The sequence below is a fragment of the Ascaphus truei genome, chromosome 20 (assembly GCF_040206685.1).
Source record: "Ascaphus truei isolate aAscTru1 chromosome 20, aAscTru1.hap1, whole genome shotgun sequence".
NCBI classification, from domain to species: domain Eukaryota; kingdom Metazoa; phylum Chordata; class Amphibia; order Anura; family Ascaphidae; genus Ascaphus; species Ascaphus truei.
In genome coordinates this window covers 32,914,139-32,927,629 of record NC_134502.1, presented here as the reverse complement: position 1 = coordinate 32,927,629, position 13,491 = coordinate 32,914,139, and the positions used below count along the sequence as shown (strand labels likewise).

Here is a 13,491-nt window from a genome sequence, read left to right as displayed (position 1 = left end):
CACGAGGTCAGCGTATTACCTTTACTGTTTGGCATTACACGGGGCAGGAGGTTAGAAGGCCAAGTGCTCGCCCCATGTAGCCGAGGGGCGTAGCAACTGTGCCACCATGAAAGACACCCAGACATAAAAATTAGAAAAATCAGTCTTTTATTTAACATTTAGCGCGCGAGGAGACGGACAGCGAGAGCAATAGACGCAAGCGTGAAAACTGCAACCACGGCGAGTCCGAAGGACACAACCACGGTCCAAGCCGACCATTTCTTCTCTGCTGGAAGAGGAGAGAATTGGGTCATTGATGGCACGAGTCAACTCCCCCGGGATACCGTTGCGTCCACTCACCCCCGGGATACCGTTGCGTCCCACTCACCCCGGGACACCGTTGCGTCCACTCACCCATGTGTTGAAGGCCAACGCCACCATCCTCAGCTAGAATCTGGATGGGACCCACAGATATCACGGCAGGTTGAGCTGGAGGTGCCTCTCTTTCTGTAAGAGAAGTAGTGGTAAGTGGGGGGCCCCCCGCTGTGTACACAGGTCGCATGTAGTAGTGTGGTTAGAAAGCACTCACCCATTTCACGCTTTGGTTGGTCCACAGGTTCTGCTGCAGCTCTCCGGTTCAGACATGGGGTCACAGATGGAGACCACACAGTGCACATACAACTGAAGGGGGAAGAGGAATAAGTCAGTCACACGTAGGAGCAAAGTGACCCAACGTGGAAATATATTAGAGTGATCCCATATCGGTTGGGGGAATCTTGGTAGGGTTGTCTGACCTGGCCGCTGAGATGTCCTTCAATCTTCACCTGGAACCTTGGAGGTTCATCTTGTGCCATCTGGGGCGATGGTGGTGTGGGTCTTGGCACATCTAGGAGAGGAGTCCAAGCCATTAATCCCTATTCAGGGCCTACAATAGTCACTTAACTTTTGTACATGGCTTGTAGAGACTGGGCAGTGACAGTTGCAATTAAGTTGGTCAATGACCGACATGGGTCTCCATGAAAGATTTGAGGTCTTGTCACCCTGCAGTAGAGGAACAGACTCCTAGCTCCTTTCCAGCAGGGTGATGGTGTCACCAAATGGGTCAGGACAGACCATTCTACCCAAGTACCCAAACTGCCGTCCACCCAACCTATATAGGTCAGAGCTTCCAGAAAACGTTACCCGTCCAAGATAAAGTCCCACTGGGGGCTCCCGTCCATCTGTGGGGTGTTGGTAGCCCAGCACTGGCTCAGGACGGCCCGAGGAGAATCCGACACATCCGCTTGAAGAAGAGACTCTGTACGCTCGTCACGGACATGGGGAAGTCACCCGGCACGTAGAACGCAGTAAAGGTGGCATCTGCAGAAGACCATTAAGATGTCAATTTACATAGCGCCCTTATCCAGTGGTTGGGAGTTGGGTCCCTGGATTTAATCTGGTCAGTGATGGGTTATGATTGGATCGGTGACTCTGAGGGTTTTGGGTAGACTGTAGGGAGGTGAGGGTATGTGACATCCATTGGGGGTGTTGGGGCCCACCACTAACATTTAAATGGACAGGGAGACTGTCAGATGAAAGTATTTCTTTAAACAAGAGTGAAGCTGCAGCCAAGGGATTTAAAGTCCCCAGCAGAAAAGATGGCCGTCGTACACAAGGTGGGTTTTCAGCCGGTCTTACCCTTGGCAACCCTCAGCTCAGCGTCGTGCGTATTCCTGGCTCTCTTCCTCAAGACTGTAGGGGGGGGGGGGGAGAAAAAGGATTGGTTATTTGGGGGGGTGGAATCCAGTGAGATACTCATGGCGTGTTCAAGGTGTAGATACTCTGCATCATGATGGAGATGAGTACATGGGCAGGGGTTCAGTCACCTCTCGCCTGGCCGCTGCTATAAGCCGCAGAGAAGCCCGACGAATGGCAACAGTCTTGTTATATTTGCCCCACACCCTCTGAGTGTCCCGGATGGGGTATCTACAGCGCACGGTCAACCTATGGGAAGGGAGGAAGCAAACGGCGTAAAGGTGGTGTCAAGACAGTTTCTGCTTCTTGGTGGGGAGGGTGTTAAAGGAGGGGGCAGAGCAACCTAGCACAGGTTGGGGTACCAAGCAATCTGCAGGAATACAGGCAGGTGGGGGTGGTGAACCAATCCCCTAAAGTTACTCATTTTGGGGGGTTTCTAAGTCACCTGTACGTAGAATCCCGGGAGATAATGGGCTGGACCAAGGGGAGAACTTCCCGATTGAACCCAACTTCGTTCTCGTAGACAAGGAAATCGCCATCAAACTACGAGAGAGAATAGTTATTTGGGGTTTTAGACCAGTCACCGGAACACACACGTCCGCCCCCATCAGAACGCCCTTTAACGTTAGTGCCCTACATATTTAGGATCTGCGGGAGTCCCAGTCCCCTTATTTAAGGCCCATACCTCTATAAGCTGTAACCCCACCCCCCCCGTCCCTGGTATCTGCCCTGCTGCTTTTCCAGGGTTAGCATTGGAGGCCCCAGGCATTAACACCCCATTAAAAAACATCCTACACTACCAAGGACAGATGTTATAGGGTCAAGTGCCTCAGATATAGTGTCCTTGCAAGTCACTAGGGCAAGTTGCCTTCCACTGATGGGACAAGCACTTCACTCGGGGAGATTCCCTGCACGTTAGTAGGCAGGGTCCTTCACTCACCTGTCTGGTGGTCCCACAGGTGAAGACTGAGAAGGAGAATAAGGCCCGGGCATCATCTGCCTCCTGTGGGATGCAGGTAGGGTCCTTCAGGTGGGTTTTCCGGGGGTCAAAATCTTGGTTTGGGTGTCCAGACTTAGTACGGTGACTTTCATGGTACCATTGGGAAGGCAGACTGGAGGTGAGAAGTTACAGGCTCAGGAGGGGGGGAGAGCTGCCCATAGCACCACCAGTGGAAGCCCAAAAAGGTAGAGTTATCCATACCCAACAGCCTCCCGCCCCCCACCCAATCCAGTACCTCACACAAGACCTAGGTAGAGGTATTGTACTTGCCAGGAGTCCCTGACCAAACAACCCCATATACAGATATTACCACCCCAAAGAGATGTATTCAAGTTACATACATCTCAAATCCAGGGGGGGCACCATATTAAGAAACCCCCTCCAGAGTTGATACCCTCTGATGAACTCCATTCTATAGTCACGATTTAGCCAAAGAGCTTGCACTCACTCAGCAGCCGGTCTGTTGGGAAGTTACACGAGACCGAAAACCCACTCTTGACATCCAAGGTTTTGTTGTCCTTCAATGTGAAGTCCAAGCGAGCCCGGATGCCCCTCAACGTGATGTCCTAGGAGGTAAGAGGCCCAGTTAAACACAGGCAGCCGAATTCCCCTTTACTCCCTCACCCTGAAAGACAACCCAATCTCCCCCATGCCCTAGCAGTTTGCAATTTGGATTTTAAGGCCCAAAAAGCCTGCAGTAGTGTCCACATGCCAATCAGCTTGGCACCCAAGCAATGAGACAGCACCGAACCATTTCCCATGCAATCAAGCAGCTACAACCCTGATCTTCAGATAAGTGTGAGGTCTAAAGCTATAAGGCAAGTGGGTTAGCCAATCGCTTAGGGCATTTAAAAAGCAGTGAAAACCTGTAAATAGCCGGGATTGGTGTATTGATATTGCAACATGGAGGTAATGGACAGCAATCATCTTATACTGCTCATGGACCAAGGAACATCAGTAGCCAGATTCAACTTTAGCAGAGATGAAGGGATCCACCAACAGAAGTTGTATGGACGAGCTCACATGCAAATTGTAGAAGTTCCTAACCCGTTTACTTCTCCCTGATCCCATTGGCAGATACAATGGTTTAACGACTTTAGGAAAGAGTCCTGTTCCACCAACAATTAAGGGAACAATGTAGGAACCATCCCAAGACACGAATAGGCCAGATAATGTCTATTCTTGACCACAGATCGAGATGTATTACTTCACTTGCATGGACATGAGAAGGTTGGAGGCCATCCCACTAGTTGTTGGCTCTACTCAATGTAAAGTCGGGACTAGCCTTTGATTATATCCCCAAGCTGTAGCTAGTTTCCTAAACATGCAAATACTACAAACACCCAATGACCGTGGGACACTGCATCAAGATAAAATTACCTCGTAGACTAGGCCAATGGCAAAAATGGGGACTTCAAGGTGGAAGGCAGGTCGGCGCTTGTACACTATGTAACGTTGGGATTGCGCTAGCTCGTTCGTCAGAGGAAGGTCCCGGACAAAGGGAACCCAGTACTCATCCATGTTACCTTGATCATGTCTAGGATTAGCCGGTCGCTAGCACAGGATCCATTAAATGTGGGAGGAACTATAAGGAAGAGGTATAACAAGGCCATTAGGAGGGCAGCAGGATGTTGGGGGTGTGTGGAGGGGGGTATTAAACCAACACTCACCAACATCTTCTACAATACACTCAACCACGTCCGTATACGTGAAATCTTTCCTCTTCTCCAATAGGGTCAGGACATAGGTTACGTAGAGAGTGTACTGTCTTCTGAGGCCATAAAGATACTGAAAGATACACAGCAAGATAAAAAGATACTCGTGGTCGTACAGTGCAACATGTAGACTGCCAGTGTATACAGTGGTAGGCCAGCCACAAAGACTTGCTGGCCTCCGGAGTGGTGCCTACCTTCTGCTCCACAAGCCTATCAACAAAGGGCACCTGAAGGATGAACGCGTTGGTTCCATTGGCATTGGGCACCTTAACCACCTTAAACCGTCTCCTTGTTGCCTCCGCCATCGTCACCATCACCTTGTTTATGATGAAAGACTTGAGATCGACATCGGGAAAGAAGTTGCCAAGAGTCACGTCAAAGTAACCCTTTGCTGGGTCAGTGTCTGGGAAGAGACAGGGGCATCAGAGTTGACATGAACTTTATGACCAAAAGCTCCCCATATACCTCCAAACATCCTGCCACCTTCATACCCACCCCCAGTAATAGGGGGGAGAACTTACTGTTAATGAAAACAGGGCTTTGGGGTCTAAAGGGGGGTGGTAATGGGTTTGAAAGCCGCGTGTCTTGTGGTGTCCGCGGCGGCCCCCCGCCAGTGGCGTTCCAACAGGAGATGTATACTGTAAGTGGTGCCATACGAGTTATCCACAATATCACTCTGAAAAGGAAATGGCACATCACTTGTGCCCCTGTTAAGGGGTACACCCTATATTTTACTTTGTCTTCCAAAAACTACAGTGCCACTGTGGCAGGTCATTTGAAAGATGTCGACACCACACCACTAAAGTTTAGGATGGTTATTTAGAGACATCGAAGGCAGGTGTTCCCCAGTAATCCCCTACACCAGCACAGTGTGCCGCCATGTTCAGGAACCACTTCCTGTGAGGTCATTTGGGGACAGGGGTGTCTAAAAAGAGCGGGATTTTAATTTAATATGGCCATCAGAGCTTCACACATTGATGCATCCCAGTGTTAGAAGTATGGGATTTGCCATGTCCTATATGAAGACAAGGTCATTCCCTGCAACTTACAGTTCCATGGGGTTTTTAACTTGCTGCCCATAATCACTTTGTGACCGAACTCAAGTGTATGGGTCTTGGGAAGGGGGAAGTTTGGGCATTTCATACTTCCTCCCTGAGAAAGTCTCCTTCGGCTGCATTTAGCAGGACAGAAGGTCAACGTGACTAGAGTGCTTAGGATTCTGGGAGGAGCAGTCTGGCACCACTCACCTCGGTGTAACCGCCGGGTGCCCCGATGGGCACAGTGACATCCACAGAGGTCGTGTTCCTACTGAAGGTGTAGCCATTTCGGGAGATTATGTTGGCGTCTATCAGCTTTCCATTCAGTCCCATGGACACCCCCCGGTCTCTAAAAGCTACAGGGTCAAGGACCAGAGGGGAGGAGAACGGCAGGGGTCACCCAGGAGAGGGAGGATTCGGTAAAGATCGGGGGATCTGGAGAGAAAGTGAGACACATCTTACTAATACATTTAATTAGTCCAAACTTAATGGATCAGTCCCATGTAGGAGTCAAGTGACATCATGAGAGATGTTTAATGGTCAAAGGGTCAGTCTTTAATGACCACTGCCCGTTAACTCACCGGTAGGGCAGGCAGTTGGTGGTGTCCACTAGGAGAATAACTAGAGGTTGGGAAAAGGACATCTTGGCTTGTATCACTTCAATATGGTAGTCTGCGACCTGTAGTGGTCAGAGGTCAATGTTAAGAGCATGAGGTACCATCCCTTGCCCCAGAAGTACCAGCCACCATCACTTGCCCCAGGATGTACCAGCCACCACTATCTCACCATCATAATCTGAGACTCCGAGGTGTTATAAGGGGCCCTGAAGACCACCCTGGTGGCGGTGACGTTGAGTCCATAGCCCCTGCTGGACGCCTCGGCAGCCGTGAGCAAGACAAGGGTGCGATCCTCCAAGCGGAACTGAACCTCCCACTGGGATATGGGCCCCTGAGACTGGAACAGAACAGAGCAGAGCTGAGCATCACGCAGGAGATTCCCCATTAAATTCATAGGGCAGTGGCACCTCCCTCTGCGGAGATGAGGGAAGTCCTCCGATCCCTAGAAGGTAACGCGGTCAGTGGTGCCTCGGATGGCTTTAAGAGAGTGTCCCGGCATTCCTACAATAGGCGCTTCCGACATTAAATTAAGGGAAGTTAAACTTCCATTTAGGACGAATTATAGGGTGGAAGAACAGGGCATTTGAGATTTCCTTGACCTACATTATGGCAGAATTGGGTTATAATTGGACTAAAGGATCAGATGTCCAGAACTTTGACCCCCCCCCCCCCCCCAAAAAAAAAAAAAAATATATCTTACCACCGGCCATCCATGCTGCAAGTCTCCATATAGGTACTCTTCAGAAACCCATGGAATAATCCGTCTAACAGAGACCTGGGGACATCAAGGTGACAAATGCAGTCGGTCCCATTCCCACCCATAAGAGGAGGCGCCGACAGGAGAGCTGCAATTCTGTCTCTTGCTCCCCACCACCCCAAAACACACAATGACCGGTCCAATCTCCTCCCCCCCCCCCCCCCTTTCCCTTCCCACACAGTGACCGGTCCAATCTCCTCACCTCCATGTAGTTGGTCTCACAGATGACCTCTCGCACGCTCCAAGGGTAATCGAGACGGCAGGACATGGACACCGGGTACAGGACGGGCGCGCCGTTTGGGCTGCTCACCTGGAACTGCACCGCTATGTCAAACAGCTGGTCAGCCTGCGGAGGGCCGGGGGAAGAGGACACGGCAAACAGGGTTACCGAGAGCACGAGGGCGACCATGTTGTGTCTAGTGTCATCAACATGGGGCAGGAGTCATCACAGGGAGACGTTATATGGGGCAATAGGGGGGGTTAGAGGGAGAGGTTGTGGGGGTAATAGGGGGTTACATACCACATTGTGAACCCAGCATCCCAGGAAGGAGATCCGGATCTCCACGTTGTTGTAGAGATCTTGGTTTATCGAGTAACCGCACTGGGAAGATACGTCGTCATCGATCGCGACAGGGAATCCAGTCTCATCTGTGACGAGAGCATGCGAGCGTCAGGCAGACAAGAGGGGAGCTATGAGAGACTGTCCCTACTCCCCCCCCGCAGGGTGATGGTGACAGACCAAGACATTCGTCCTACTCACCAAGCGCTTCCAGACGCCACGGGTTATCGCCCAAGAAGTCCTTGTCCACCCAGATCCAGAAAACACGGCTTTGACATTCTGTCTTAGAGGTACCTGCATAAAGATAGGGGGGGGGGAGAAAACAACCTCTAAGACATCTGGCCCATTGTTATTCCCCCACCTAGTACCACTACATCCTCTGCATAGGATCGGCCTTATAGTGCGAGCGCTCAGCCCTGTAACCCCTTCCCTGGCCGGTGTAACCCCCGTCTCACAGCAGGACAGGGGAGGGTAACACACATTATCCTCTGGCTCCTTCCTTCTGGGGTCGCTGCTGTTGCCGGTATCTCCCCCATTAGCACCATCTGTAGGATCTGCCTTATAGTGAGAGCGCTCAGCCCTGTAACCCCTTCCCTGGCCTGTTAAACACCGGTCTCGTGCATAGCATAGGGCGTTTGATAGTCCAGGCCTCAAATCCCAACGCCGAGACAAATCCTCACGGGAGGCGCGGTATACAGCGCACACTGCTCTCGTTAAGGGAAGGGCCCCCCCAAACGAGGAGAGGGCGCTGTTAGGGGACCCCAGAAATGCAAGGGCAGAATGGAAGCGCAATATTTAAAGCGCCACGCAGAAAATGGAGATTTGCCAGAAACTCACCGCTGGGAAAAGACGCCGTATACGCAGTGCCGGGGAAGGCCGCACAGAGCAGCAGCACCCTGAAAACGGGAGAGGAGGGGGGGACAGCGTGAGGATATAACTCAACAAGTGCACCAAGACGTCAACGCAACAAGGGACAGCACTATACACCCAGATAAGGCTTCTCTAACGTGGGTACAGCAAAACCTTTGCATACAGTAGGCATAGGTGTACCCAAAGTATGTATGCATAGAAGTATGTGCACGCGTATGCGTATAGGGTAATATATACAGTAGGTACGTGTATAGATGATATATTGATACTGATTTGTAAATATATATCTATATATTAGCCATACCTGTACCTTTAGCTAGATACAGAGAGATATGCATAGATGCCGTCACCTATACACAAGCACGTACATACCCATATATACATGTGATCTAGATATAGTGCGTGCATACATCACAAGTGATGTTATTATTTGTTGTACACAGAGGGTGTGTCACTGTTATACCCACTGTAACTGCTTCAATGTCTGGTTATACCCCTGTACCAGAGTCATGGGGCCTGACCAGCAGCCAAGCGCCCGCTGACAAAACCCAAAAGCTGTCTGCGAGTAGGGTTACCGGCTCGGCGCTTTACCCCAGGCGGTGCTGAAAATGCTGTGCAAAAACCCGGCGGGCGTACGCTTTTAGGGCACCGCGTAAAGACGGATACGTACAGCGATACCGACAGCTCATTTGCGTGTCATTACCCAGAATCCCCAGCTGCAGTGGAAGTACCCAGAATCCCCAGCTGCAGTGGAAGCACTATGTGGAGATAATGGGGAAGGGCAGCGTTGCAGACTTGTACACACACACACGTCATGTTCTCAGAATATTCCCTGCTTCAGCACAGGTGGCTCAGCAGAAGACAAAGCCACCTGTGCTGGAGCAGGGAATATCCTGAAGCCCCAACAGCAGGCCCTTGAGGACTGGATTTGACCAATGTTTGAGCCCACCTGCGCTGAAGCAGGGATATACTGAACCAGACTGCGGCCCCTTGACTGGCATAGAGGACTCAAGGGCCACCACCAGATCAGGTAGTAAGGGTACCCCTGCTTCAGCACAGGTACCTCAGTCGCCTGTGCTGAAGCAGGGATATCCTTACAACCACTCCTGGTGGCCCTTGAAGACTGGAGTCATCCCCACCCCAAGGTAACCATTGTATCCCGGTGATAAAGGGCCCCACACACCATTAAAAAGAACAGGAAAATGCATCGCTAAAACCAAATATATTACCCCCTCCTCCTCCCCCCAAGAGCTGACACTTCAAATACATCCCACACAGTGGAGGCGATTACCCAGCAAGGAGTGTCAGCTTCATGGTCAACACGCCTGTCCCAAGCAGACCCCAGCGCCTCCTCACACACGGCAGGCACCCAAGCGGCAGGAAGGTAAAAACCCTTACACCCACCCTGACCCTATATATACACAGCAGTGGGGTCATTACTGCCCCTCAGCCTAATTACTCTGATTAACATGACTGCCCCTCAGCCTAATTACTCTGATTAAGGGCAGCCTGAGAGAAGTTACCCCTTAAGTGCTAGTAACAAAAAGAAAGACGGATAACTGTGTGCCTGATTCATTTTATATATCGCCCGATGGGGGGTAACCCTGCCCCTGGGTGCCTGATTCATTTTATATATCGCCCGATGGGGGTAACCCTGCTCCTGGGTGCCTGATTCATTTTATATATCGCCCGATGGGGGTAACCCTGCCCTGGGTGCCTGATTCATTTTATATATCGCCCGATGGGGGTAACCCTGCCCCTGGGTGCCTGATTAATTTTATATATCGCCCGATGGGGGTAACCCTGCCCCTGGGTGCCTGATTCATTTTATATATGGCCCGATGGGGGTAACCCTGCCCCTGGGTGCCTGATTCATTTTATATATCGCCCGATGGGGGTAACCCTGCCCCTGGGTGCCTGATTCATTTTATATATCGCCCGATGGGGGTAACCCTGCCCCTGGGTGCCTGATTCATTTTATATATCGCCCGATGGGGGTAACCCTGCCCCTGGGTGCCTGATTCATTTTATATATCGCCCGATGGGGGTAACCCTGCTCCGGGGTGCCTGATTTTATTTTATATATCGCCCGATGGGGGTAACCCTGCCCCTGGGTGCCTGATTTTATTTTATATATCGCCCGATGAGGGTAACCCTGCTCCTGGGTGCCTGATTCATTTTATATATCGCCCGATGGGGGTAACCCTGCCCCTGGGTGCCTGATTCATTTTATATATCGCCCGATGGGGGTAACCCTGCCCCTGGGTGCCTGATTCATTTTATATATCGCCCGATGGGGGTAACCCTGCCCCTGGGTGCCTGATTCATTTTATATATCGCCCGATGGGGGTAACCCTGCCCCTGGGTGCCTGATTCATTTTATATATCGCCCGATGGGGGTAACCCTGCCCCTGGGTGCCTGATTCATTTTATATATCGCCCGATGGGGGTAACCCTGCTCCGGGGTGCCTGATTCATTTTATATATCGCCCGATGGGGGTAACCCTGCCCCTGGGTGCCTGATTCATTTTATATATCGCCCGATGGGGGTAACCCTGCTCCGGGGTGCCTGATTAATTTTATATATCGCCCGATGTGGGTAACCCTGCCCCTGGGTGCCTGATTCATTTTATATATCGCCCGATGGGGGTAACCCTGCCCCTGGGTGCCTGATTCATTTTATATATCGCCCGATGGGGGTAACCCTGCTCCGGGGTGCCTGATTTTATTTTATATATCGCCCGATGGGGGTAACCCTGCCCCTGGGTGCCTGATTTTATTTTATATATCGCCCGATGAGGGTAACCCTGCCCCTGGGTGCCTGATTTTATTTTATATATCGCCCGATGAGGGTAACCCTGCTCCTGGGTGCCTGATTCATTTTATATATCGCCCGATGGGGGTAACCCTGCCCCTGGGTGCCTGATTCATTTTATATATCGCCCGATGGGGGTAACCCTGCTCCGGGGTGCCTGATTTTATTTTATATATCATATATCGCCCGATGGGGGTAACCCTGCTCCTGGGTGCCTGATTCATTTTATATATCGCCCGATGGGGGTAACCCTGCCCCTGGGTGCCTGATTAATTTTATATATCGCCCGATGGGGGTAACCCTGCTCCTGGGTGCCTGATTCATTTTATATATCGCCCGATGGGGGTAACCCTGCCCCTGGGTGCCTGATTTTATTTTATATATCGCCCGATGAGGGTAACCCTGCTCCTGGGTGCCTGATTCATTTTATATATCGCCCGATGGGGGTAACCCTGCCCCTGGGTGCCTGATTCATTTTATATATCGCCCGATGGGGGTAACCCTGCCCCTGGGTGCCTGATTCATTTTATATATCGCCCGATGGGGGTAACCCTGCTCCTGGGTGCCTGATTCATTTTATATATCGCCCGATGGGGGTAACCCTGCCCCTGGGTGCCTGATTTTATTTTATATATCGCCCGATGGGGGTAACCCTGCTCCTGGGTGCCTTATTACCATGTATATATAATATGAGGGGTAACCCTGCTCCTTAGTGCCTTGTAAAATATCCCCCCCCCCCCCCGTGCAAAGTATTATGGGTAATAAGCTACAGCTGCTGGCAAATTTCCTCCAGCAGGCAAAGGGTAAACTCTCTCACTGCCCTTAACCAAGATGGCTGAGCAGAGGCTTCAGTGACGTTGTGCCCGCAGCATGCACCGCCTGAGTGCCTTGCCCTCACCCAACATGGCCGCCTATTGGCTTCAGTGACGTTGTAACCGCAGCATGCACCGCCTCAGTGCCTCACCCAACATGGCCGCCTCTTGGCTTCAGTAACGTCAGGTTCACCCTTCCAGATGTCCCTCACCCCGCCTCCCTGGCATACGCTGGGCAGCCAATCCTGAGCCTCTGACAAGGGCAGTGACGTCACAGGCCGGGAACCTGGTGAGTTCTCATTGCTGGAGCGGTAATTCTAGATATCTCCCTGCGTGCACCTGTAGGTCAAGTAAGGACTACAACTCCCAGCATGCACCGGGAGAAAACAAGATTGCAACTCCCAGCATGCACCGGGAGAAAACAAGATTGCAACTCCCAGCATGCACTGGAAGAAACAAGACTACAACGTCTAGCATGCACCGGGAGAAAACAAGACTACAACTCCCAGCATGCACTGGATTGAGTTAAAACTACAACTCCCATCATGCACTTTGTAATTTGTTTCTCCCCTCTCCACTGCATGGTGGGAGTTGTAGTCTTAATCTCAGTGCACGCTGGGAGGTTCAGTCTTGCCTTTCACGGTGCATGCTGGGAGGTTCAGTCTTGTCTTCCCTAGTGCATGCTGGGAGGTTCAGTCTTGCCTCCCCCGGTGCATACTGGGAGGTGTAGGCTTGTCTTCCCTAGTGCATGCTGGGAGGTGTAGTCTTGCCTCCCCCGGTGCATACTGGGAGGTGTAGTCTTGTGTTCCCTAGTGCATGCTGGGAGGTGTAGACTTGCCTCCCCCGGTGCATACTGGGAGGTGTAGTCTTGTCTTCCCTAGTGCATGCTGGGAGGTGTAGACTTGCCTCCCCCGGTGCATACTGGGAGGTGTAGGCTTGTCTTCCCTAGTGCATGCTGGGAGGTGTAGTCTTGCCTCCCCCGGTGCATACTGGGAGGTGTAGTCTTGTGTTCCCTAGTGCATGCTGGGAGGTGTAGACTTGCCTCCCCCGGTGCATACTGGGAGGTGTAGTCTTGTCTTCCCTAGTGCATGCTGGAAGTGGAAGGTGTAGTCTTGTCGCTCCATGTGCATGCTGGGAGTTGTAGTCTTGTCGCCCCATGTGCATGCTGGGAGGTGTAGGCTTGTCGCCCCCATGTGCATGCTGGGAGGAGTAGTCTTGTCGCCCCATGTGCAGGCTGGGAGGTGTAGTCTTGTCGCCCCATGTGCATGCTGGGAGGTGTAGTCTTGTCGCCCCATGTGCATGCTGGGAGGTGTAGTCTTTCCCTTATCCTGCTCTCTCTTTCCTCAGGTAGCCGCCATGGACCCTGACGCTCTGCAGCACCCCCTATTTGGGGGGGCGCTCTCCGCCATTCTGCCCCCTTCCTTCCGAGATGTCAGGTGTGTACGACAGGGCAGCGCTGACCCTACCACCCTTCGGACAACTCCTTTTATCTCCCGCCGTGCCCGATACTATTGGGTTAGATTGTCAGCTCATGGGCTCAGCTCCGCTCCCTCTTTCTCTCTCCGCACAGTGCCCTGCGGGAGGTCCCCGATAATC

The 13,491-nt window shown here is 51.8% G+C and overlaps 1 pseudogene; it reads right to left on the bottom strand.

Annotated features, from left to right (window-relative positions):
• Positions 1–568: 568 nt before the first annotated feature.
• Positions 569–12,543, bottom strand: LOC142471192 (uncharacterized; annotated as a pseudogene).
• Between the last annotated feature and the right edge of the window lie 948 nt (positions 12,544–13,491).